At 40.8% G+C, this 25,000-nt stretch overlaps 1 protein-coding gene across 1 annotated transcript in view; it reads right to left on the reverse strand.

The window, feature by feature from the left end:
• Nucleotides 1-25,000, reverse strand: part of LOC123507112 (fasciclin-3-like) — a 944,731-nt gene that overhangs the window by 198,973 nt on the left and 720,758 nt on the right. The window lies entirely within an intron of this gene.

The following is a 25,000-nucleotide window of genomic DNA, read 5'->3' on the forward strand; positions in this document are numbered from 1 at the left end:
CTCTCACTCTGTTTCCTCATCCTTCCCTCCCTTTACTCTTCCCTACTCCTCTATATTCTTTTCTTTCTCTCTATTCTACACCTAGTATTCTTATTTCCTCTCTCCATTCTAAGTCCTTTTTTTCTTTCTTCATCCTTCCTTCTCCACGCCATTTTTTCCTTACATTCCCTCCCTCGCTTTTCAGTGTAACTCTTTCTTCCTTCTATGTATTTATATATGTATGTTGTGTGTTATATGTGTTATGTGGTATTGCCTTATTTCCTCTTTCATTTATTTTCATCCTGTTTCTTATTTCTTCTCTTTTTTCTAGTCTTTTGAATCTTTTCCTTATCTCCTGTTTTCTTTTCCTTTTGCTTTGTTCTAATCCTTCTTCATTCTCTTATTCTAGCATTTACTTCATCTTTCATATTTTCTTCTTCGCTTGCTCTCTTCGTCCTTCTTCAACTTTCTTTACTTTTTTTCCTTCCATCTCTCCGTTCTTTCTTCTCATTTTTTTTTCTTTTATCATCTTTCCTTTATCCTCCGTATCCACACTTTTCCTATTCTCTCTTTCTCACGTCATTCAATATTTGTTTTTTTTATCTTATTCATTTATTTTTTTTCCTTTTTGCCCCATCCAGTTTCCCTTACTTATTTTTTTTCAAGGATTTCTTCTTTCGTTCTTTTCGTTCGTTTTTAGTTCCTTCTCTTAATTTCATCCTTTCCCCATCTTCCTTCTTCTCCTCCTCTCCTTTACTTATTTTTACCATTTCTTCCTTTAATTCTTCCTTTTTCAAGTAATTTTCAACCAATCTTTCTTTTTTTCCTTCTTGTTTCTTTTCTTCCTTGTGTCCTTTTCTGTTCTTCCTCCTTCTTGTTTTTATCGTTTTGTTTTTTGTTCCTTTTCTTCATTTTATCATTTCCTCCTCTTATTTCTCATCTTCTATTCTTCTTTTAATCCTCCTCCGATCTTTCCATGTTTCTTTACTCTCTTGTTCCTTCTATTCCTTTTGTCCTTTCGTTCTTCTGGTCCTCCTTCCTCTCTCTATCCTTTTTTTTTTTTCTTCTTAAGCTTTTCTTCTTTCTTTGTCATCTCATTTTCTCGTAATCATTTACCCAATCTTTGTTACCTTTCCCTCTTGTTCATTCACTTCCTTTTGTCTTTTTCTCCTCCTCCTCCTCCTCCTCCTCCTCTTCCTCTTATTCTTCCTTCTTCCCCTTCCTCCACTCCGCGCCATTATGCACCACGCCTCATGAACCCCCACACGCCACTTGGCAATCCCTCATCCCCCACAATGCTGGCGGCGTCTGCAAGAAAGAGACACATCGCTCCACACACTCAGGTAATTCTGTCAACATTACCTGACATATTTATCACCTTTATGTCTTGCCTCACATTTCATTCCTCGGTGTGTGTGTGTGTGTGTGTGTGTGTGTGTGTGTGTGTGTGTGTGTGTGTGTGTGTGTGTGTGTGTGTGTGTGTGTGTGTGTGTTTGGTTTTTCTTATTTTTGGTTTGGTTTTAGTTTCCAGTTTGATCTGTTTACTTGTTTATTTGAGGTGTCTTTAGTTTTTGGGGAGTTTCCTTGTTCTTATGTGTCTTTTGGGGGGTTTTCCTGTTATTTTGTTGGTTTATTTTCCAGTATTTTCTTTTGTCATAGTTTTTTTTTTTTTTTTTTTACTTTTTTAGTTTTTTTTTTGTTTCATTAATTTCCTAGCCTTTGTATTATTTTGCAGTTTTGATTTCCTCGTGATTTCTTTTTTAGTTTTCATCAAGCTCTTTATCGTTTCCCTTCTTTATTCGTATCATTAGTTTTATTTGGAAGAAAAAGAAAAAAAAAACAAGAACGACAACAAAAAACACAAATATAAAAATAAAAACAACAACAAATATTGAATAGAAGAACTACAAAAAAAAAAAAACATCACCAGAAGCACAACCACAACCACAACCACCACCACCACCAAGAACAACAACAACAACAACAACAACATACACCACCTCACCCACCCACTACAAAAATTAAGAAAAAAACAAATAATAGAGTAAAAAAAAAAAAAAAAAAAAACTATCCCTTGCAATAATAATGACAACAGCACCATAAGCAGCATGACACACCCTTGCCCTCTGCACCCTATCAATAATAAAGGCACCCTACCTTCCTGCATCCCCCTCTGGCCGACACATCACCTAATCGAGTTACCGGAATATGCATACAAATGACCCGCCTCCAAATGTGATTACACTAAAATGGGAGTGTTTTCTCATTAATTAGATAAACAAGCATACAGGACCTGGAAGTGAGGGAGGGAGGGAGGAGGGAGGAAGGTGTGTGTGTGTGTGTGTGTGTGTGTGTGTGTGTGTGTGTGTGTGTGTGTGTGTGTGTGTGTGTGTGTGTGTGTTGAGTGAAGGGGAAAAGGTAAACGAGAAGAAAACAAAGGAATGGAAGGAGAAAAAATAAACAAAGAAATGGAAGAGAAAATGTAAGAAAGGTAAAAATACGTGTGGATTAAGTATTAACACACACACACACTCACACACACACACACACACACACACACACACACACACACACACACACACACACACACACACACACAAGACTGGCAGATTGATGAGAAACAGAAATGAGAAAATAAGATCGGTGGATGATTAATAGAGAAAGTGAGAGAGAGAGAGAGAGAGAGAGAGAGAGAGAGAGAGAGAGAGAGAGAGAGAGAGAGAGAGAGAGAGAGAGAGAGAGAGAGAGAGAGAGAGAGAGAGAGAGAGAGAGAGAGAGAGAGAGAGAGAGAGAGAGAGAGAGAGAGAGAGTGCCGCCACACACAGAAGGAGACTGGACAGCATCCAACGCCGCGCCATACGGCTAGTAGATGCTGCACTACCACCTCACCCAGAGCCTGAGCGTCCCCTTGATTCACTGGAACACCGCAGAGACGTGGCGGCGATCGTAGTGTTCCATAAGGCACAGGTGCAAAGAGTGCCACATCTGGCAGGGCTGCGTCATCCTCTAAGAGTCACCGCACGGAGCACGAGAACGGTGCTCAATGGTGGTGACGCCGTAGAGGTGCCGCGATCCCACGGGTGTCAGCATCAACGCACCTTCGCAGGACGCGTCTCCAGGATGTGGAACTTGTTCACGGCCGCGGTGCCTCACGTCCAGGAGATGAACACTCACAGTGTCAAACTGATGGCACATAAGTGGAGACAGACACTGCCAACTCCTCTGACACTCTTTGTGACGTGACACTCAGTGTAGTGCAGTGCGTGAATAGTGCTAGTGAAGTGAAACGAATAGTGCTCCATTTGCATGCTGACCATCTTGTATATTATCTATTTTTAAGTCTTGTAAATATTGTAGAGAAATAGATTGTAGTACCCTTAGAATAGGTAGCACACGACAGTGCGCCTTTGGGTACATGTTCCTTTGTATTAAGTTTTGTTTAAATAAAAAAAAAAAAAAAAAAAAAGAGAGAGAGAGAGAGAGAAGGAACCTGAAGGAAGAGGAAGAGAAACACTTTGAAAGAGGACAAAGGTTAATTAGAGGAGGAGGAGGAGGAGGAGGAGGAGGAGGAGGAGGAGGAGGAGGAGGAGGAGGAGGAGGAGGAGGAGGAGATAAAGAGACCTTACCTGATATTTAAGTTTTCCCTCTCACCTATTCACTTTCTTTATTACAGCTTCCGGCACACAGGTAAAAGGTGATAATGGAGGGAAAGAGAGAACAAAAATTTCTCCTCCACCTTCACACTATTCTTCCTCCACCTCTCTGATTTGCTTAATTTTCCTCCACTTTCTATTAATTATTTTTCTCTCACTTTCTCTCTTAAGTCTGTTTCCCATCCCGTTCATTCTTCTTTTACTTTTCCTTCCTACTTCCTACTTCTCTTTTGTTTTCCTTCCACCTGCTCTCTTATTAATATTTTCTCTGTCACCTTCATTCTGATTTCTCTTCTCTCTTCCTCATTCTCTCTTTGCTTATTTATCATCTTTCAATTCATCTTCCTATTCTGTTCTTAACTAACTTTTTCTCACTTCTATCTCAATTCTCTTCCTGTATTTTCCCGCCATTTTTTTTTCCACCTTCCATTTTTCTCCTTTTTCAGATATATTTTTCACAATTATCTACCTCCTTTTTCGTTTCTTCAGTTGAAAGATAAAATATTCTGACTTCTTTATGTCTTTTTTTCTAATTCTTCTTATTCCTACTTTCGTTCTCTCTTATGTTCCTTGTCGTCTCTGGTCTTCACCTTCTCGTTATTCCCTTCGTTAGTAGAAAGGTAAATGTTCTGGGTTTCCTATTATTCCTTTGCTCCTTCTTTCATTCCTCATTAACATCCCCTTTTCTCTTATCTAATCTTACTTCTTCTCATTCCCCTCGTCGGTAGATAGATATTCTGGCTTTCTTATTCCTCGTTTGTTCCTAATCCCCCTTTTCCTCCTTTCTTTCTCTTCTATACAGTCTTTATTCTTAGTTAATCATCTTTATTTTTTCTTTCCTTCCTCATTCTTCCTTCTCCTTATTCCTTCCGTCAGTAGGAGGAAGATGTTCTGGCTTTTCATGTTCTCTGATCCTCCAGGAAGTGAATAGCGGGTCACCCTCCTTCAGGCTGTGTCTCCTGCAGCCCCTTTCCCTGACGAAGATTTACCGCTAGTTTCTTCTTTCATCTTTATATTTCCTCTCCTCATCCTCATCTTTCTTTTTTTCCTTTCCCTCAGGTTCTTTTCTCCCTCGATTTCCATCCACTGGTTTGGTCTTTGATTCCTTGCCTTCTTTTTAGTTTCCTCCTCTTCCAGTGCCTCGTTTCTTTTTTTTTCTTTCTTCTTCCTCCTTCTCCTTTCTCTGGTTTATCATGTTTCGTTTATTCGTTCCCTCTCTAACCACCTCTTCCTTCCTATTCCTTGTCTCCTTTTTTCGTTTCCTCCTCTTCCAATGCTTCGTTTCTTAATTTTTCCTTTTCCTCCTTCCTTGATATTCCTTTCGTTTATTCGTTATTTCTTTGACCCTCTCTTCCTTCTTCTGTGCATCTTCCTCCTATACTTCTCTTCCTCCTCCTCTTATTCCTCCATCGTCCACGCATTCCTGGCTTCCTCTCCTGGCTTCCTTGTCCTCTTGCTACCATGCCTGCCTCCCAAATCTTCTTCATCTTCCTCCTCCTCCTCCTCCTCTTTCAGCCTCCTACATGCATTCCTGGCTTCCTTCTCGTCTCCCTTGCCTTTTCCCTACCGTGTCTGCCTCCCAAATCTTCCTCCTCCTCCTCTTCTTCCTCCTCCTCCTCCAAAATCTTCTATGCATCTCCCGTTCCCCCCTTCTACCCTCTCTCTTCCTCCCGTTCGGTGCAATTCGGGGGAAGACAAATCTATGTATTCTTCGCGAAGTATAATATCTTGTGCGCGCGGCCCTTAAGATTCCTGCCGCCGCTGTCAGGGTGTGCGCGGCGGGGAAATCCTATAATTGTGTTTATATAAACGTGTGGGTGCAGGAAGCGGCGCCGGGACGAGGGTATTGTTTAGAACGGCAAGACAAAAGAGAGGCGAGTCGGCAGTTTCATTTGCATAGAATTACACTGGGAGTTTCGACCTTATTTATTGTTGTGTGTTTGTGTATGTGTTGTGTTAGTGTGTTGTGTGTATATGTGTATGTGTGTTACTTCTCCTCCTCCTCCTCCTCCTCCTCCTTCTCCAGCGGCATCGTTAGTAGTAATGTCCAGCAGAACACTTCTACTATCACTGCCACTGTTGCACTTCCAGGTTAGGTTAAGGCTTTATCTGTTGTCCCCCGTGTGTTACTGCTCCATCGCCAGTGTCGCCGTCAGGAGTATTGTTGGCTTGACCACCACTACCACTGTCACCACCATCACGACAACCCCCAACCACATCACAATTGCCGCCAACCACTGTCACTTACATTCTTTAAATTCGTCAATGTTTTTATCTTTTAATTTCTGGTTTAATCTAACCTAACAAAAAAAAAAAAAAAAAAAAAAAACCCTAGATTAAACTAAATCAAACTAACTTAAACTCACCTTGATTTAACAAAAAGATAAGTCTAACCAAATTCAACCTAAGCTAACTTAACCTAACCCAGCTAAACTTAATCTAACCAAACCTATTGTAACCAAAACCTAACCAAACCCAAACAATTACAAGCTAACCTAACGTTACACCAAACCACTTTTCTTCACACTCTTAACACCGAAACGCTTCAACACACCAGCACTTTCCGATTAACACTTCACTTCAACACTTCAGCACCTCACAACCCATCATCACCATCAGCAGCATAACCACCTCACATCTTCCAGCACCACCACATAGCTCCTCTCTTTATACCCTCAGAAATCACACCACATTTCCAACTCCTACTTCCCTCACTCCCTTTCCTACTCTTACCTTTCCTCTCCCTCTCCACAACCTCCAGCCCTCTAGCACCTGCCTCTCCCCTCTCCCTCTCTCTCTCCCATCACCCTTAAATCACACCCCATCCAGACAGCCAGACACCAGCAAATAATTTTCCCCTCAGAAGTGACTTACAGAAGCACCAGAGTGTCTGAGAGAGAGAGAGAGAGAGAGAGAGAGAGAGAGAGAGAGAGAGAGAGAGAGAGAGAGAGAGAGAGAGAGAGAGAGAGAGAGAGAGAGTATGAAGGAAGAGAAACTTGCCTGCAGTGTTCTGGGATGCGCGGGGAGAGCACAGGAGAGATAAGCGGGAGTGAGAGGAAGAGGGAGAGGGAGAGGAAGAGGGAGAGGGAGAGGAGAGTGAGAGTGGGAGGGAGATGGCGTTGAGTGCGTCTTATGGCAAAACTCTGGATTACGACCAACGATACACGACCTTACGAGGAACTCAGGGGCGTCATGCAGGCAGGCAGACAGACAGACAGACAGCAGACAGACAGAGAGAGAGAGAGACAGACAGACAGACAGACAGACAGACAGACAGACAGACAGACAGACAGACAGAAAGAAAGAGAGAAAGAAAGACAGACAGACAGACAGACAGACAGACAGACAGACAGACAGACAGACAGAAAGAAAGAAAGAAAGAAAGAAAGAAAGAAAGAAAGAAAGACAGACAGACAGATAGACAGAAAGACAGAGAGACAGGTAGACAAACAGACAAGAAAATAGCGAGATACAGACAATAAGCAGACAAGAAAATCAAATAGATAGATAGATAAACAGACGAACTGACAGATAGATAGACAGACAAACAGACAGGAAGATAGACGGACAAACAAACACATAGGCAGGCAAACAGGAAGACAGAAAGATACGAGAAACAGATAAATAATACAAAAATATAAGGAAAAATTAGAATGAGATAAAAAAATATGGAGAAATGAAAAAACGAAGAAAGAAGCGGATCATGAAAACAGAAGAGTGAAGGACAAATGATAAAGAAAAGACGAAAAACAAATATAAGAAAAAAATGACAAAAAAAAACATAACCAAGAACAAAAAAACTCCCAGGAAAAGAACAAAGAAGTGAGTGGTCCATGAAAACAGAGGAAGAGGGAAGAAGGACAAATAATAAAGGCAGGAAGAGGAAACAAGGCTAAGTGGAAATGGCTGTCATCAATAGAGTCATTCGTCATCATGATCATTATTGAGGTGAAAGTCACACTAATGGACAAAAAACCCTAATGTGCCCGGAAAAAACATGGAGGAGGAAAAAAAATCAGCTACCGTTACTGAAAGCGAGACGGAAAGGAAAAGAAAGGGGGAAAAAAAGTCTTCCTCCTTTGTTTTATGTATTTTTCCGTTTTCCGTCAGTTTCCTGAAAATGATGGTGAGAAAAAATGAGAAGGAAACACTGAAAAAATAAACTAATGGATATCTAAACGAAAATACAAGTTATATATTATGTCAGTCTTTTCACTGTGATTTCATTTAAAGAAGAAGAAGAAGAAGAAGAAGAAGAAGAAGAAGAAGAAGAAGAGAGAAGAAAAGAAGAAGAAGAAGAAGAAGAAGAAGAAGAAGAAGAAGAAGAAGAAGAAGAAGAAGAAGAATGAATTAGACGAAGAAGAAGAAGAAGAAAGAAAGAAGAAAAAAGAAAGAAAGAAGAAGAAGAAGAAGAAGAAGAAGAAGAAGAAGAAGAAGAAGAAGAAGAAGAAGAAGAAGAAAAAAGAAAAGAAGAAGAAGAAGAAGAAGAAGAAGAAGAAGAAGAAGAAGAAGAAGAAGAAGAAGAGAAAAGAAAGTAGTAAAAGATGAAAAAAATGAATAACAGTAATAATAATGATTAGAAAAAGAAGAAAAGAATGAAGAAAGAAAAAAAAGACAAATAACGTAAGAACAAAAGAGCGAACGAACGAACGAACGAACGAACGAAGAAGAAAACCCCTAATTATAAAAAGATCGTATAAACTATTCCTGCTTTAATTAGTGTGAGAGAAAGTTAATCACACACCCACCAACCCACCACCACCACCGCTCCCCTCTTGACACCACCTCCCCGCCACACACGAGAGGTTACGATCACAAGGAACCATCTTTAGGGGCACACAAGTTGACTCATATCCCGCCAGGTGGCTCTGTGTTCACTACCCTCGCGCTGCAATACATTTCTTGAGGGAGGATAAACAAAACTGAAGGAGAAGATTCAGAGAAATAGGAAGGAGCGGGGAGAGACTTGGGGATAGGAATATTAAAGGAATACAAAGGAATACAAAAGGAGAAACAGTAAATCTCTTTGAGGGATATACGCTGAAGGGAAGACAATTGTAGGGAAGATTAAGGAAAGATAAGAGGTGAGAAAAATTTGGAGGTAGGAATATTAAAGGAATACTAAGGAATATAAAAGGAGAAACAACAAATCTCTTGGGAGGATAAACATAACTGAAGGGAAGACAAGGGTAGGAAGGAGTGAGAAGGCTAAGAAAGATAGAAAAGTGTGAGGGAAGGGTAAGAAAGGATAGGAAAGAGTGAGGGAAGGGTAAGGAAGGGTAGGAAGGTAGGAAGGAGTAAGGGAAGGGTAAGGAAGAGTAGGAAGGGGTGAGGGAAGGATAAGGAAGAGTAGGAAGGGGTGAGGGAAGGGTAAGGAAGAGTAGGAAGGGGTAAGGAAGGATAGGAAGGTAGGAAGCAGTAAGGGAAGGGTAAGGAAGAGTAGGAAGGGGTGAGGGAAGGATAAGGAAGAGTAGGAAGGAGTGAGAGAAGGATAAGGAAGGTGAGAAAACCTAACGGAGAGTAGGAAGAAGTGAAGGAAGGTTTAGAAAGATAAGGAGTGAAAGAAAGACTTAGAGGTAGAAATTTTAAAGGCATACAAAGGAACACAAAAGAAGAAACACATGAAACACTTTGCCTGAAGTTTAATACAATATATGATTCGTAATAATTTTAGGTAGTCTATATTATGTTGTAGAAAAAGCTTTTTAGACACAATTTTTTTTCTAATACTCAAATACCAAGAATAATCGCATGTTTTGATACTCTAACTATGCTGGTTGGGTAATTTAGTGAAAGGAAAGACAATGATGAAAAGAAAGAAGCGAAAGAAAAAAGCGAAGATGAAAAGAAAAAGAAAGAATAAAAAAAAAAAAAATATCTAGGAATGAAAGAAGAGATGACACAAAAAGAAAGAAAAAGAGAAAGAATAAAAGGAAGTGACTGGAACAAACTGACCAAAGTAAGAAGAAAGAAAGGAAATAAATAAGAAAATCAAGGAACGAGAAAAATAGAGGGAGATTGAAACAAATAAAGAAAGAAATAAAGAAGACGGAGTGAAATAATCAAGAAAACATGATAAAAGAAGAAATAGAGAAGGAACAAAGGAGGAAATAAAAGAAAGGAGAGGACGAGAGAAGTAAGGACATAAATAAATAATAAAAGATGAAAAAAGTGAAGGAGGAAAATGAAGCGAGTGATCTTTATTGTCCGTTTGTCTTACACTCCCATTTTCTTCCACGTGAAGGAAAATAAAATAAAGAAAATAAAAGAAGAATAAGAAAATGGAACAGCGACAATAAATAGCAGAAAGACTAAATATAGACGCGTATGTGTGTGTGTGTGTGTGTGTGTGTGTGTGTGTGTGTGTGCATTGCTCTACGTACTCTGGCGTGACAGTTATAGCTCTCTCTCTCTCTCTCTCTCTCTCTCTCTCTCTCTCTCTCTCTCTCTCAGGTTAGGAAAAGCGAAAAAATTAACCTTTATTATCTTTTTCTCCTCAGAGTCACTAAAGAAACAATTATTACAGTAGGAAGATTAGCCCAAAACAACCAATGACAATGATAAAAGTCTTGACAGTACTTCTACAGGTTAAGAAAAGCGAAAAAATTAACCTTCATTATCTTTTTCCCTCCCAACTCACCAAGGACACAATTACTACTGTAGCAAGATTAACCACTTTAATACCAAGACGCGTTCCATTATAGTCTGCTTACCATTTGATTATTTTATACAGGTTCAGAAACTCATGTAGGGGAGATGGAAATAGTGCAGATTGGCTATTAATCTTTTGACCTCAATAGACTATTCCAAATTTCATTAAAAAACTCTAGTCTTACACAAATCTCAAGGTAAAAATTTATCCCAATATTGAAGGGGTTAAAAGAGGATGGCCGAAGATAGTAAAAAAATGTCTCGTTAGTACTTCTACAGGCTAAGAAAAGACAAAATTAACCTTCAATATCTCCCCCCCCCAAGTCACCAAAAAAACAATAAACAAAAGTAAAAATTAGTAAAGGAAAACCAATGACAGTGATAGTTACCCTTCTTCCTCACTCAACACCATACTGGACCCTGGAACAGCTAAACAACCACGTGACTCTTCCAATCACTCGCCCAATCACCCCACCGCAGTGTCCTTGTGACTAACTAGACCCCAGCGATCCCTTACCGGTTCTGGAAAGCGCTAGGGCCAACAGGGGAGCGGCAGGAAATACCCAAGAGTCCAGTTTTGACTTCCACAATCCAGTCCAGGTTCGAGAGAAGGAAGGGAGGGAAGGGAAGGGAAGGCAGGCAAGGAAGGGGAAGGATCAAAGCCACGTGACCGTCTGAAATGGTGATGGTGGGTCAAGGAGGGAGGAAAGAATAGAAGGGAGTTGCGATTCAAAAAAAGCTGTAGTTTGGAAGAAAAAAAGGAAAAAATGGAATAGAAAAATGTGAAGAGTAAAAAGAAAAAAAGAAAAGTGATTATATATTTGTATGATTAATTTTTCGCGATACCTTTTTTGTATGACTGAGTGAAAAAAAAAAAAAAAAAAAAAGGAATACATTTTGACACGTGTTGTGATGCACCTGTGTTTGTTAAGGTAATGATTTGCCGTGCGTTGCTGGACAGGTGGTAACTTAACACCCACGCCAGTACACTGTTGGTTCTTCGTTAGTTACTTCGCCCCTTTGTCACTTTTCCTTCAGTCCCCCGTTGTCCTTCCTTCACTGCAGTATTCTGTGAGTTTGTTTATCTACTGTCGCATTTATTTCGTTATTTGGTTATTTCTCTGTCTTTTTTTCTAATTGTTTCTCTCTCTCTCTCTCTCTCTCTCTCTCTCTCTCTCTGGCTCCCCTCTATCCTTGTTTTTTCATCTCTATTTTCTTTCTGATAACTTCTCGCAATGAAATGAAAGTTGGAATGAAAGGACAGAGAGAGAGAGAGAGAGAGAGAGAGAGAGAGAGAGAGAGAGAGAGAGAGAGAGAGAGAGAGAGAGAGAGAGAGAGAGAATATGTGATGCAAAATGGGTGTCGTATTTAAAAGAGCTAATTTAGAGGCCTGAAAATAGTGCGTGCAGGCTGCCAATGGTGAATGAAGGGGAAGGGTGAGGGGAAATAGGAAGGACTTAATGCAAGGTTGTACGCAGTGAAGAGGGGGAATGCCACGTGGAAGAGTGAGTGAGGGGAAACAGAAATGGGGTTACAGTAATGGAATTAGGTTTTGTAATGATGTGGAAGAAAGGGGAAAGGAAAAAAAAACGAAGAAATAAGGGGAAGGAGAAAGGGGAGTATAGAATGAAGGGGCTTGGATGTGAGAAGGGAAGGTGACTGAGGGGAAGCAGAGAGGGGAGAGAAATGGGATGACGGTATGTAATGGTGTGGAAGAAAGGGGAACAGGTATATGGAAGGGTTAATGAGGGCAATGAGAAAGGGGAATATGGAAAGAAGAAGGGGAAGAGGGGAAAAATGCCAAGAAAGAGATAGATAAAAAGTCAAAGGACATATTAGGATAAAAGAATAAAGAAAAAAAAGGGAAAACAAATGAAAGGGATGTAAAAGAGGGGAAAAGGGGAAAGGGTGAGTGATTGGAAGGTTAGGAAGGGAATACAAAAACAAGGGAAAGTATGTAAAGGTAACAATAGAAAGAATAGAGAAATATAAACAATCATTACCTTTCACTTTCCCACAATATTCATTCTTCACAATCACGAATGCATAAAAAAAAACGAAATAAACGAAGGAAGGAATATAACACAAAACTTAATTATCATCATTATTCTTCCTCACATTATTATTATTATTATTATTATTATTTTTACTTGCCCTCGTGGTAAAACCAAAAGTTAATTAGTTAATAAAGCAAGTTAATAAAATGACAAGGAAACATTGCAAAAAAATGGATGAAAATCAATAAAATTCTCTAAGGCGATGAGAATTAGCGAAAAATATGCTTAAAAAAGGACAGAGAGAGAGAGAGAGAGAGAGAGAGAGAGAGAGAGAGAGAGAGAGAGAGAGAGAGAGAGAGAGAGAGAGAGAGAGAGAGAGAGAAACACATTACACACCTCCCCTCCTTCCTCAATCCCTAAACCCCAGTAAAAAAAAAAAAACTAAACACCAAAACAAGCAGATTTCTTCACACAAATTTACGTGCGAAGGGAAAATTTTGGCAAACACAACACAAACAAAGACCAGAAGCTCCCATCACTCCCAGACACCCTTCCACACCCCTTCCCTTCACCCCAGAGTGCCCCCCCAACACCCCATCACCCCACTAGCAGGACGTCAGGCAAGGCGACAGCATTCCCGACAGGCACAGTGACAGCAGTATAACAAACAGCGGAATTGTCTTGCCTGCCTCCACCCATACCACCACCACCAGAGCGTCGCCAGGAACCCCTCTCCCTCTCCCTTTCCCTCTCTCTCTCTCTCTCTCTTTATGGGTTCGAATATCTAAGGAATCCAGTGCAAAATTAACAAGGAGGAGTGACGGCGGCAGGCGTGGCGGTGCTGCTCGTGTGTATGTGACGCCCTGAACAACATTCCCTGCCACGCTGACTTACTGCATAGCTTCTACATACTGCAACTCTCTCTCTCTCTCTCTCTCTCTTGGATGTGTGTCCCTTCTTCTCTTCCTCCTTCCTTTGCTCTCTCTCTCTCTCTCTCTCTCTCTCTCTCTCTCTCTCTCTCTTAGCTTTACTCCCCTCTTCCTCTTCCTCCTCCTCCCTGTGTCCTTGTGTGGAGAAGCAGCACCGACAAATCAGAAATATGGGAGTCTTCCATTACTCTTCTCTACAACAGCAAGATTCCTCCTACCCCCTTCCTCCTCCTCCTCCTCTTCCTTCTCTTCTTCCTCCTCTTTATCATTTTATTTTTATTTTTTTTGGTTTCCGACTTTTTTTTTCCGCGATGAATTAGAATCAAGAATAACAGCCACATACATCTCTCTCTCTCTCTCTCTCTCTCTCTCTCTCTCTCTCTCTCTCTCTCTCTCTCTCTCTCTCTCTCTCTCTTGCAACATTCTACAACAAAAACACAAGCGAGAACAAGAGAGAAGAATAAAACAAAAACAACAAAAACAACAAGAGAATCATACTCTGCGAAATGGATCCGAAACATAAATTCAAGAGGAGGAGGAGGAGGAGGAGGAGGAGGAGGAGGAGGAGGAGGAGGAGGAGGAGGAGGAGGAGGAAGGAAGGAAGACACTTAAAATACTTTGCAGATCTTCTTTTGTCTGTAATTTAAATGAAACAAAGAAGAGAAAGCAAGTAAACAAAAAATTGATAATAAGAAAGATAGATAGAGATAGATAGATATAGATAGATAGATAGATAGATAGATAGATAGATAGATAGAGAGAGAGAGAGAGAGAGAGAGAGAGAGAGAGAGAGAGAGAGAGAGAGAGAGAGAGAGAGAGAGAGAGAGAGAGAGAGAGAGAGAGAGAGAGGAGAATTACGAAGAAACCCACGATAACAATAAAAAGAAAAAAGATGAAGAGAGGAAAGAACAAAAGAATAAAAAAACGAAGAGATGATAAAAGAAACACAAACACACACACACACACACACACACACACACACACACACACACACACACACACACACACACACAACTATACACAAAATGAAAAAAAAAATAATATGAAAGAAAACAAACAAGATACAGAGAGAGATAAAAATATAAAACCTACACTCACACCCACCCACCCACACACACACACACACACACACACACACACACACACACACACACACACACACAAGAGGAGGCAGCAGAAAAGCCACAGCACGGACAGCCAAGACAAAGGAGGGGAAAGAAAAGGCCAAAAACAAAACAGTTCCTGAAATACATACACTTTCTAATGGCGAGCTGAGACAATAACAACCCCAATGACATAAGATCTTGCCTTCAACCTACTGCGAGAGAGAGAGAGAGAGAGAGAGAGAGAGAGAGAGAGAGAGAGAGAGAGAGAGAGAGAGAGAGAGAGAGAGAGAGAGAGAGAGAGAGAGAGAGAGAGAGAGAGAGAGAGAGAGAGAGAGAGAGAGAGAGAGAGAGAGAGAGAGAGAGAGAGAGAGAGAGATCGGCTTGCAGCATTATAAAACAGCAACACACAACAAAAAGAGAGACAGGGGAAGAGTAAAAATAAATAGCATTATCCGGTACGGGAACAATATTGATCGAACAGGAAAAAAAACAATAGAATCTTTTGTTGTTTTGGACTAAAGGTTGTAAATAGAGTAGAAAAGAGTGGAGAGAGAGAGAGAGAGAGAGAGAGAGAGAGAGAGAGAGAGAGAGAGAGAGAGAGAGAGAGAGAGAGAGAGAGAGAGAGAGAGAGAGAGAAAATCATAAAAAAAACAGACAATCATATGGATACATTAATAAATAGAATGTAACAAGGGAAAGAAAAAGAAGAAGAAGAAGAAGAAGAAGAAGAAGAAGAAGAAGAAGAAGAAGAAGAAGAAGAAGAAGAAGAAAATGCATAACAATAACAACAAACAAAACGAGAGAGAGAGAGAGAGAGAGAGAGAGAGAGAGAGAGAGAGAGAGAGAGAGAGAGAGAGAGAGAACAAACGAACCAAACACACATAAAAATACCTGTAAAAACAACAACAACAAGAACAACAAACAAACATACGCACACATAGACATACAACATTCCATACAATCTCGCTGTTTCTTTTCCATCTGCACGAATGTTCCGCCATTAAGTCAACACAGCCTCCTCCATGTTGCAAATCTTTAATCAACATTTCCGCGTTTTATAAAGATTCCCTGCGAAAAAAAACGAGAACCAACAAAAAACGGGTCTACCAGCCAACTAAGTCATTGCACGAGAGAGAGAGAGAGAGAGAGAGAGAGAGAGAGAGAGAGAGAGAGAGAGAGAGATGTACTTTTCTTAATGCATCAAAAATATATCGTTTCCCTTTTCTCTATTCCTTCTCTCCATTCCTTTTCATTCTCTCTGCCTTTCCTTCTTTCCTTCTCTCCCGCATTCCTTATTCCTCTTCTCTTGTCTTTATCCATTGTCTTTATTTCCTTTTCTTCATTCTCTTCATTCTTTCTGCTTTTCCCTTTCCTTCTCTTCCCAATCCCTGGCTCTTCTCTTCTTTCTCTTTCCCGATTCTTTTTCTATTTCCTTTTCTTCATTCTCTCTCTGCCTTTCTTCTTTTCTTTCTCTCTCCCATTGGTAACTCTTCTTCTCTTCCCATTCCCAGATTTCTCTTTCGTCTTCATTCCCTCTCCTCGTCATCTTCTTTCTTTCTTTCTTTCCTTCTACTATTCCTTACCTTTCTCTATTTTTGTTTTGCTTTTCCACTAGCCAGTCTGTTACAAGCCAGTCAGTCTGTCACCTCTTCTGGTTTACTCATTAAGGAAAACATAATGAAAAGTTATTGTTCTTATTATTTGGTTTCGTAAATTATCGATTTTCTTGTTTTTAAAGTTATCTAATTTTCATAGTTTGCTTTGATGTTTTTGTTTTGTGTTCTCGTTACTAAATTTTTCGCCAGTTTTCCTTATTACATGTATTTTTCGTTTTTTTTTTTTTTCGTTTTCTATGTTTTTTAAAAATTTGGAAATGCACTGTTCACGATTTTCTCTTTTTTCATGTCATATTTTTCTTCTTTCTTTATCCTTTCGTCTTCAACTCGTGTAATATATTCGAAAAAAAAAAACAGAAAACAGCAAAATGTATTGGCGTATTTCATCATAAACTATAAACTTCAATCTTTTACTGCTGTTGTTTTCTCATTCCTTTCCTCCTCCTCCTCCTCCTCCTCCTTTTCCTCCTTTCACCTTATTTTTTAATTTTAGTTTTATAGAGTTTCTTTTCATATTTTATCTTCCATTCCTTGTCCTACTTTCTCTTCTTTTCTTTTCTCCCTCGCTTTGATTTTTCATCCTCATTCTGTTCCTCCCTCCCTCATTTCGTCATACTTTACCTCTACAGTTACTCCTCCTCTAACTTCCTCCTATTTCCCTGTCAAAACTTCCATTCCTCCTTTCTTTCCTCTCTCCTCCACTTCTTCATCTTTCTACATCAAACTCCTTTCCTTCGTGCTTTCTTCTTTCCTGCTTTCCTCTTACTTTGCCCTTCAAATTTTCATCCTCTTTCTCCTCCTATTCCTCTATCCACCATCACCTTCCTTCCCCTCCCTCCCTCCTCCCTCCCTTCCTTCCTTCCTTCCTTCCTTCCTTCCTTCGTCTTCAGGTACGCTTCTCAAGAATTTTTTGGTGGTCATTTTTCCTCATATAATCCTCCTCCACAAGGGACGAGACGCTGCCAAGTTCTCAAGTCTTGTTTGGTCACCAACTTTCCATGTATTTTTTTGCTCCTTTCCCACGAATGATGGTCTTTTTCGGCTCCCTTTCGCATGTTTGGCTTGTTTATTTCCGAGGGAATGCATCAGAGAGCGCCTGAAGGACTAGTTATATGTGTGTGTGTGTGTGTGTGTGTGTGTGTGTGTGTGTGTGTGTGTGTGTGTGTGTGTGTGTGTGTGTGTGTGTGTGTGTGTGTGTGTGTGCGTGGATGGGTGTGTGGTGCTTTGGAATAACTTTGGTGTCTCCCGAATAAAACTGTGTTAGCCGAAAGATTTCCAGAAAGATCCTTAAGTCTAAAAAAAGAAGGTTCTGATAGATTTCTTTTTTTTTTCCATTTTAATATTTTTCACCCGTTTTCTGACTCTATGAAAGGGTGGCTTATGGATTCTTGAGCGATGGGACTTAATATTTTCTATGGAGTTTGTTCAGTGTTTATAAAGTAAGAGACAAGCATGGGATAGAAAAATGTAAGTGTTAAATTATGTAGCTGACTGTCGAAGAGATGCGTGTGAGTCTGAGTGAAAAAGATACTAAATAAAAAAAAAAAGTTGTAGCGGTGAGGTACTAAAAATGTATGTAGGGTAATTTTTGAAGATCCTGTGAGTTTTTTGTTGTTTGTGAGGGAGAGGAATGAAGAGAGGGAAAGAATGACGGGATAATATCGAAAAATAAGGAAATGACGAGAGAGAGAGAGAGAGAGAGAGAGAGAGAGAGAGAGAGAGAGAGAGAGAGAGAGAGAGAGAGAGAGAGAGAGAGAGAGAGAGAGGTGGGGTAAACGGAATAAAAAAAAAAAACACTTAAAGAAAAAAATAGTGGAAAACACTCTACCTACCCACACACACACACACACACACACACACACACACACACACACACACACACACACACACACACACACACACACACACACACACACACACACACACACACACACACACACACACACACCCTTCCAAAGACACACATTCCAACCCTTTCTCTCCTCAACCTTGCCTATATAGTCTCCCCCTCGCACAATCCGCATTTAGAAACACTTTGCTCTCCTATCACGACTATTTCCCGAGGCCACAGTGATGATAAGCTAATTCTCAAGTGCGTTTCTCCAGTCAGCAATGAAGAAACCATGCCAATCTGTCACTAGAACAATAGAATACACTCCCTTTTAAAATCACCTTACAGAACAGAGGCTGCGATAGACTGAACAGACCAAGCAGGCAAACGAACCAGCGAGCAAGCGACTCCGGATAGACGGGAAATCGCATACTGTCACTGCAATTTCCATTTTAATCACAGAAGCGCGCTAATGGTGTGTGCTGGAGAGTGTCCGGCGCAATCATTTCAGCACACGTGATTAAGGAGACTTGGAGAGAGGGATTGCAAGAGGAGGGAAGGGGAGGGAAGGAAGAGAAGGGGAGAGGGACAGTGACGGAAGGGAAGGAGACAGGACAGAAAAGTGGTCAGGGAAGGGAAGGGAGATGAGGGAGGGATGGGAAGGAAAGGGGAGAGAAGGGTGGGATTGTAGAGGCAAGGAACCAGAGGAGGAAGGGATTGTGAGGAGAGGGAAAGAGAGGCAAGGGAGGAATTGCGACGGGAGAGAAGTGGGGAAGAGGGAGATAGGAGGATTGTGAGAGGAGAGAAGGAGATAATGGAAGGATTGTGAAGAAAGGGAAGGGGAAGGAAAAAGGGAGAGGAGGAATTGATTGTGAGAAGGGAACAGAGAAACGAAGGAGTGACGGGAAGGGAGAGGCAAGAAGGAAGGTGGAGGGAAGTAGCGATGGGAAAGTAAGTTAGATAAGTGTACCAAGAAGAGAGAGAGAGAGAGAGAGAGAGAGAGAGAGAGAGAGAGAGAGAGACTGTAATGAATACCGTAGCAATTATAGCGTGAAAAATGTCTCTATCTGACTGCCTGTCTGTCTCTTTGTCTGTCTGAATGTCTATATGTCTGTCTGTAGTGTGTAAAGAAAAAAAAAGAGAAATAAAACACGGATAGAAAAAAAACAAGGATTGAAAAAGAGAGATGGAGAGAAAAAAAGAGAAAGAAGAAGAAAAAATGAAAGAAGGGTAACGGAGAAATGTGTGTGTGTGTGTGTGTGTGTGTGTGTGTGTGTGTGTGTGTGTGTGTGTGTGTGTGATGCTGGATATCATGTAAATAGACACACCCACACCCACACACACACGAACTTCTGCACGGATAAATTTGGTCTACGATTTTGAGTTGGAAATTTTTATGTGGGAAAAAGGGAAGAAAAAATGGAACAGAATAAAATATGAGAAAAAAATTACGAGGTTTGAATTTATTGAGGTCACGTGAGAGAGAGAGAGAGAGAGAGAGAGAGAGAGAGAGAGAGAGAGAGAGAGAGAGAGAGAGAGAGAGAGAATCAATACATGCAAATCAAATAAAGAAAACAGTTAAACCAGACAAACAATAGAAAACGAGGAAAAGGGAATCAAAACAAAACATTTAATTGAATGGAAGAGTTTTTAAGGTTAGAAGAGAGAGAGAGAGAGAGAGAGAGAGAGAGAGAGAGAGAGAGAGAGAGAGAGAGAGAGAGAGAGAGAGAGAGAGAGAGAAAATATCGATGAAATTCACTCGTGTTTCAGTATAAAAAAAAATATTTGGACGAGGAAAAAGCGAATGAATATCGGAAGATTGAATGAAAAGCCAAAATGGAGTGACCCAGATGTGACCGCGTTATTTGTGTGTGTGTGTGTGTGTGTGTGTGTGTGTGTGTGTGTGTGTGTGTGTGTGTGTGTGTGTGTGTGTGTGTGTGTGTGTGTGTGTGTGTGTTTTCTAAGGATCTATAGGCTCATTTCTCTTCACAATCTGTCTGTCTGTCTGTCTATCTACACGTTTGTCACTGTCTGTCTGTTTGTATGTCTGTATGTTTGTCAACCTATTTCTTATCTGCTTTCTTTCTTCTCTGTCTGTGTGTTTATTCTTCCTTTTTTGTCTCTTTGTATATCTACTTAACTGTTTCTGTCTGTCTGTTTGCCTATTATTTTTCTTTCTCTTGTTTATCATTTCTTGAATTCTCGTTTCATTAAGATTTATAAATTGATAGATGATAAATTTTCATCTTTAACCAACCCTCTCTCTCTTTCTTTCTCTCTCTCTCTCTCTCTCTCTCTCTCTCTCTCTCTGGTTATCAGCGCTGGTGGATCGACGATGGCTTCGTTATAATTGCTGCAAAGACAAATACACTTCAGAGCGCCGCCTTGGATCCATTTCTCTCCTTTAATGTGATTTCCTTACACCAGAGAGACACACATTTACGTCTCACACCTTTCCCTCTCCCACTCTACACCTTCCTTCCTCTCTCTCTCTCTCTCTCTCTCTCTCTCTTGTAGCTATAGTTATAATTAATTACTAGCCTTCTCCAATCTTGAGATTTGTCTTTGGATTTTCTTTGTATTCTATTGTGTCTTCTTTCAATAACTACAATATTTTCTATGGTTTCAATTTGTATTATTCTTCTTCCTGTATTTACATCTTACATTTCTTTTCTTTGTCTTTCTAACTTCTTTCTAAAACTACATAATTTTTCCTTTTATCCTTTTGATTTACAGTTTTCCTTTCTTCTTTCTTCTCTATATTTCTCTACACTCTACATCTTCTTTGTACAAGTACATAATTTCCTCTCCTTTTTCTTTTTATTTCATTTACCATTATTTTCTCTTTCTCTTTTCTACAATCACAAGGTTTTTTTTTCAATTCTCTCTTTTCCTAGTCTTATCTTTCTTCCCTCCCCCCTTTACCTCTCTCTCTCTCTCTCTCTCTCTCTCTCTCTCTCTCTCTCTCTCTCTCTCTCTCTCTCACCTTACTATTTTACACTCCTTCCTCTTCTGTTCCTCCTCCATCTTCTCTTTTAACTTTCTTCTCTTTCACCACCTTTCAGTTCCTCTCTCCTTCCTCTTTTTTACAATTTTTCTCTCCATTTCCTAGATACTATGCTCGTACTGGCCTTCTTTCCTTCTTCTTTCCTCTTCCAACATTCCTTTCTTCTTCCTTCCCTTTCCTCTTTTCCCCTCTTTCCTGTCTCCTCTAGCACTACTTTTGTTTTTCCCTCAGTAGCCTCCCTCCTGCGGTTCTTCTCCTCCTCCTCCTCCTCCTCCTCCTCCTCCTCCTCCTCCTCTTCCCTTCAAGGTGTCCCTCCGCAACAAAGGTCTCTTTAAACATTCTTTTATTCATGGTTTTCACTATTTTTTTTATTCATTTTTACTTTAATCGTATTTTCTCCTTTGTGTGTCTGTCTCTTCTACTTCACTAGAGAGAGAGAGAGAGAGAGAGAGAGAGAGAGAGAGAGAGAGAGAGAGAGAGAGAGAGAGAGAGAGAGAGAGAGAGAGAGAGAGAGAGAGAGAGAGAGAGAGAGAGAGAGAGAGAGAGAGAGAGAGATTGAGTTTGTGTTCCTGTCAGTTATCAAAAGTTTTAAAGTAGAACAAAAATCAGTTATTTCCTTTCTCTATCTGTCTAACTTTCTGTCTATTTCTGTCCATCTTAGTTCTGGCTTTATTGTGTGTCTTCATGTACCTTTCCTCCTTGTTTACCTGCGTTGACAGGAGGTGCTGAGTACTACCTCGAATCTCACAGAGGAAAGAGGCGCCATAAAACCCACTAGACACGTAAGAAGACCAAGGAAGATATAAGAAAAGTATACATGGCGATCACTGTAATGTATCTTCCTGTATCTACCGATTATTCCCATCCCTTCCCCACTTGTCTAATCTTTTTAAAGCTTACTAATGATTCAGAAACGCTGGTATCCTTTCTTACTATCTAGCACTTGGGTAACTTACAAATACAATTCAAATACTTTTTCTTCCTCCTCACACCAAAGACAACCTTTGTAATAGTCCTAAAATATCCCTTTCTCTTCCTCTGTCCCTTATACTGCCTCCTTGAAAGACTCCAGTTCATATTGCCATTAACAAATAGTATTTTCTTGCACAGGCTCGAGAAAATTTAAACAGAAATCGACATACTCATTAGAACTTTTGAAATACTCTTAATTTTATTCTCCTAGATATAAAATACCTTTAAAAAGATTCTCGATCCCTTAAAATACACTTAATTCTATCCTTAGTGCAAAATACATTAAAAAAGACATTCCGGTATCTATTAGCACCCCTTAAAACACGCATCTTTTTTTTTTCCCCAAGACCAGTGGTTCTTAACCTGGGGGTGCTCCTCCCTAGGGGGCCTTCAGTAATTTCCAAGAGGGGCGCGAACCCTCGGGAAAAAGCAGGAATTTCCCTAATCATATTTGTCATCCTCTTAACGAGAGGCTTCCAATTTCAACAATGTTCGGATACACGAATCTTTGTGAAATTGTAGTTTACGCGCCCGTTGTTGTCAAGACCAAGTACAGAAACAGGTTGAACGTGGAAGGGGACTTATAAATTATGCACTCTCTGACATTTAACCACGTATTCAAGATCTAGTAGCTAACAAGCAGTGACAAGTATCTCACTAATAATGTGACTAATTCTTAATCACTAGAAAGGCTAAAAACATATTTCTTATTTTTCTTTGAGATTTGGGAAGGTATTGTATTCATAGATGCAAGAGGGGCGTGGAGGAAAGGACAGTTCTTAGAGGGGACGTGGTAGTAAAAAGGTTAAGAACCACTGTCAATAGACTTTAAATATCTAAATAAAAAAAAAAAAACACCGTAACACCAATTATCACCACTAAAAACATATAAACATATTCCCTGCACCTAAAATACCATATGAAAACAAGCAACCTATCAAACATTACCACCCCACACATCACTAGGTAGTAGACATCCCCCGCAAAAAAGACACCCACTCTTTTTTCCTCCCCACACCCAAAGCACCGCCACAAAACAAACACCCCAGAAAACACTCATCTCAAACACCCCATTCCAGCAGTACCTCCTCGCCCCATCACAGGCAGTGGTGTGTGACATCCTCCCCCACTCATGGCACCATTATGGCACCATCATGGCACCATAATTACCTGTTACCGCATCGAGCGAATCCATGAATTTCTTGGGGTTAGTGCCGCGGCCTGGAGAAATGGCCGGGGAGGGTGCCAAGTCACGGGGGAGGCACTGGGGGGGTAGGATGGGGGACTGGAGGGGGTGGAGAGTTGGCAGTGTAGTGGTGAGGGGGGGATGGGGACAGGGGAGGTAAAGGGAGGAATAGGAATGGAAGTGAGAGGGACTGGGAAGGGAGGAGATGGAGATGCAAGAAAACTGGCAACGGAGGAAGAGGAGCAGGAGGATGAGGAGGAGGAGGAGGAGGAGGAGGAGGAGGAGGAGGAGATAGGAATCCAGTGCAAGGGTGTGAATGAGGAGAGGAAGGAGGAAGGAGGAATGCTGTATATGATGTAGGGAAGGGGAGGAAAGGGGAGGTTAGCGGGAGGGTCGAAGGCGGTAAGGGAGCAAGGGAGAGGCAGGGGCGAGGCATCCCTGCTACTCGCGTTCCCCTGGCGCTGCAGAGCATAATAAATGGATAGGGAAGCACAGCCGCGTGAAGTGTGTGGGGTAATGTGGCGGCGGTTATGAGTGCCTCTTCCATCCCCTCTCCCTCTCCCTCTCTCTTGTTCACCTCTCTATCTCCACTTCCCATAACTTACCTTTGTCCAGCTTCTATCCACAATTTCTCTCTCTCTCTCTCTCTCTCTCTCTCTCTCTCTCTCTCTCTCTCTCTCTCTCTCTCTCTCTCTCTCTCTCTCTCGAATCCACCACTATATTCAATAACATTCAGATCTTCCACCTCTTTTTCTCTACCTCCACCTCCCTCTCTCTCTTTCTATACCTTCCATAATTTAGTCTTGTCTATCTCTTCCACTCCTATCTTCCTCTCTCTCTAGTCCACCTACATCTCTATAACTTATCCTCTTCCACCTCCAATTCCCCTCCCTCTAGTCCACCTACTGGCCTCCACTCCATCAACACTGCACCCTTTCCTTACCCTCATCTCCACATAAAATTATATTATCTCCATCCTCCACTTCTTCCTCTCCTCCTTCCTGTTCTTCCTCACGTACTTCTCCTCCTCTCTGATCTCTTCATCCTCCTCCTCCTCCTCCTCCTCCTCCTCCTCTTCTTACATATTTCTCAGTCTCTCTCTCTTCTTTTTCCCTAACTTCCTCCTCTTCTCTCTGATCTTCCAACTTATTTTTTACTTTGTCATCTCCGCCTTCTCCTCTTTCTTCTCTTCTCTAAATTCTCTCTCTCTCTCTCTCTCTCTCTCTCTCTCTCTCTCTCTCTCTCTCTCTCTCTATCTGGAGTAGGTCTGGAAAGCCTCCAACTCCTTTCTCCTCCTATGCTTCCTCCATTTTCCTCCTCCTCCTCCTTCTTCTTCTTTCTCTTTTCCCACTTCCTTCCTTCCATTCCTGCAGTCCTGTCCTACATTACATTTTTTTCTCTCTCTTTTTCTCTTCCTCCTCCATTTCCGTCCTTCGCTCTTTCATTTCCCCCATTCTGGTTTCCTGTTCTTTTCATTCCTTCTCTTCATTTTTTTTTCCTCCCCGTCCACTACGTACGTCTTTTCTTTCCTCTCCTTCCGTTCCAGTCTCGTTCTCTCCATTACGTTCTTTCTTCTCTCCCTCTCCCTCTCTCTCTCTCTCTCCCTCAAGGCACGAAAAATTCTCAGGTGTAGAAAGAGAAATGAAAAGAAGGAAGGAGAAATACAAGGAAAGAGAGAGGAGAAAGAAAATAAAGGAGAAAGTGGGAGAGACGGAGAAAGGGAGAGAGTAAAGGAGAAAGAGAGAGAGAGAGAGAGAGAGAGAGAGAGAGAGAGAGAGAGAGAGAGAGAGAGAGAGAGAGAGAGAGAGAGAGAGAGAGAGAGAGAGAGAGAGGAAAGGAGGACTCACAATGCACACACTCGTCTAGACAATTCATACCCATTCGAGAAAAGAAAAAAAAAAAAACGAAAACAACAACAAATGAGCCTTAGTAATAGTAAAAAATCCTTTCCCAGAGAGAGAGAGAGAGAGAGAGAGAGAGAGAGAGAGAGAGAGAGAGAGAGAGAGATTATTGAATATCCTTGTTAGTAATGAAGATGAAAGATTAATAGTGATGAAATAAATACGTATAAAT

Source organism: Portunus trituberculatus, chromosome 21 (genome assembly GCF_017591435.1).
Source record: "Portunus trituberculatus isolate SZX2019 chromosome 21, ASM1759143v1, whole genome shotgun sequence".
Classification (NCBI taxonomy): Eukaryota; Metazoa; Arthropoda; class Malacostraca; order Decapoda; family Portunidae; genus Portunus; species Portunus trituberculatus.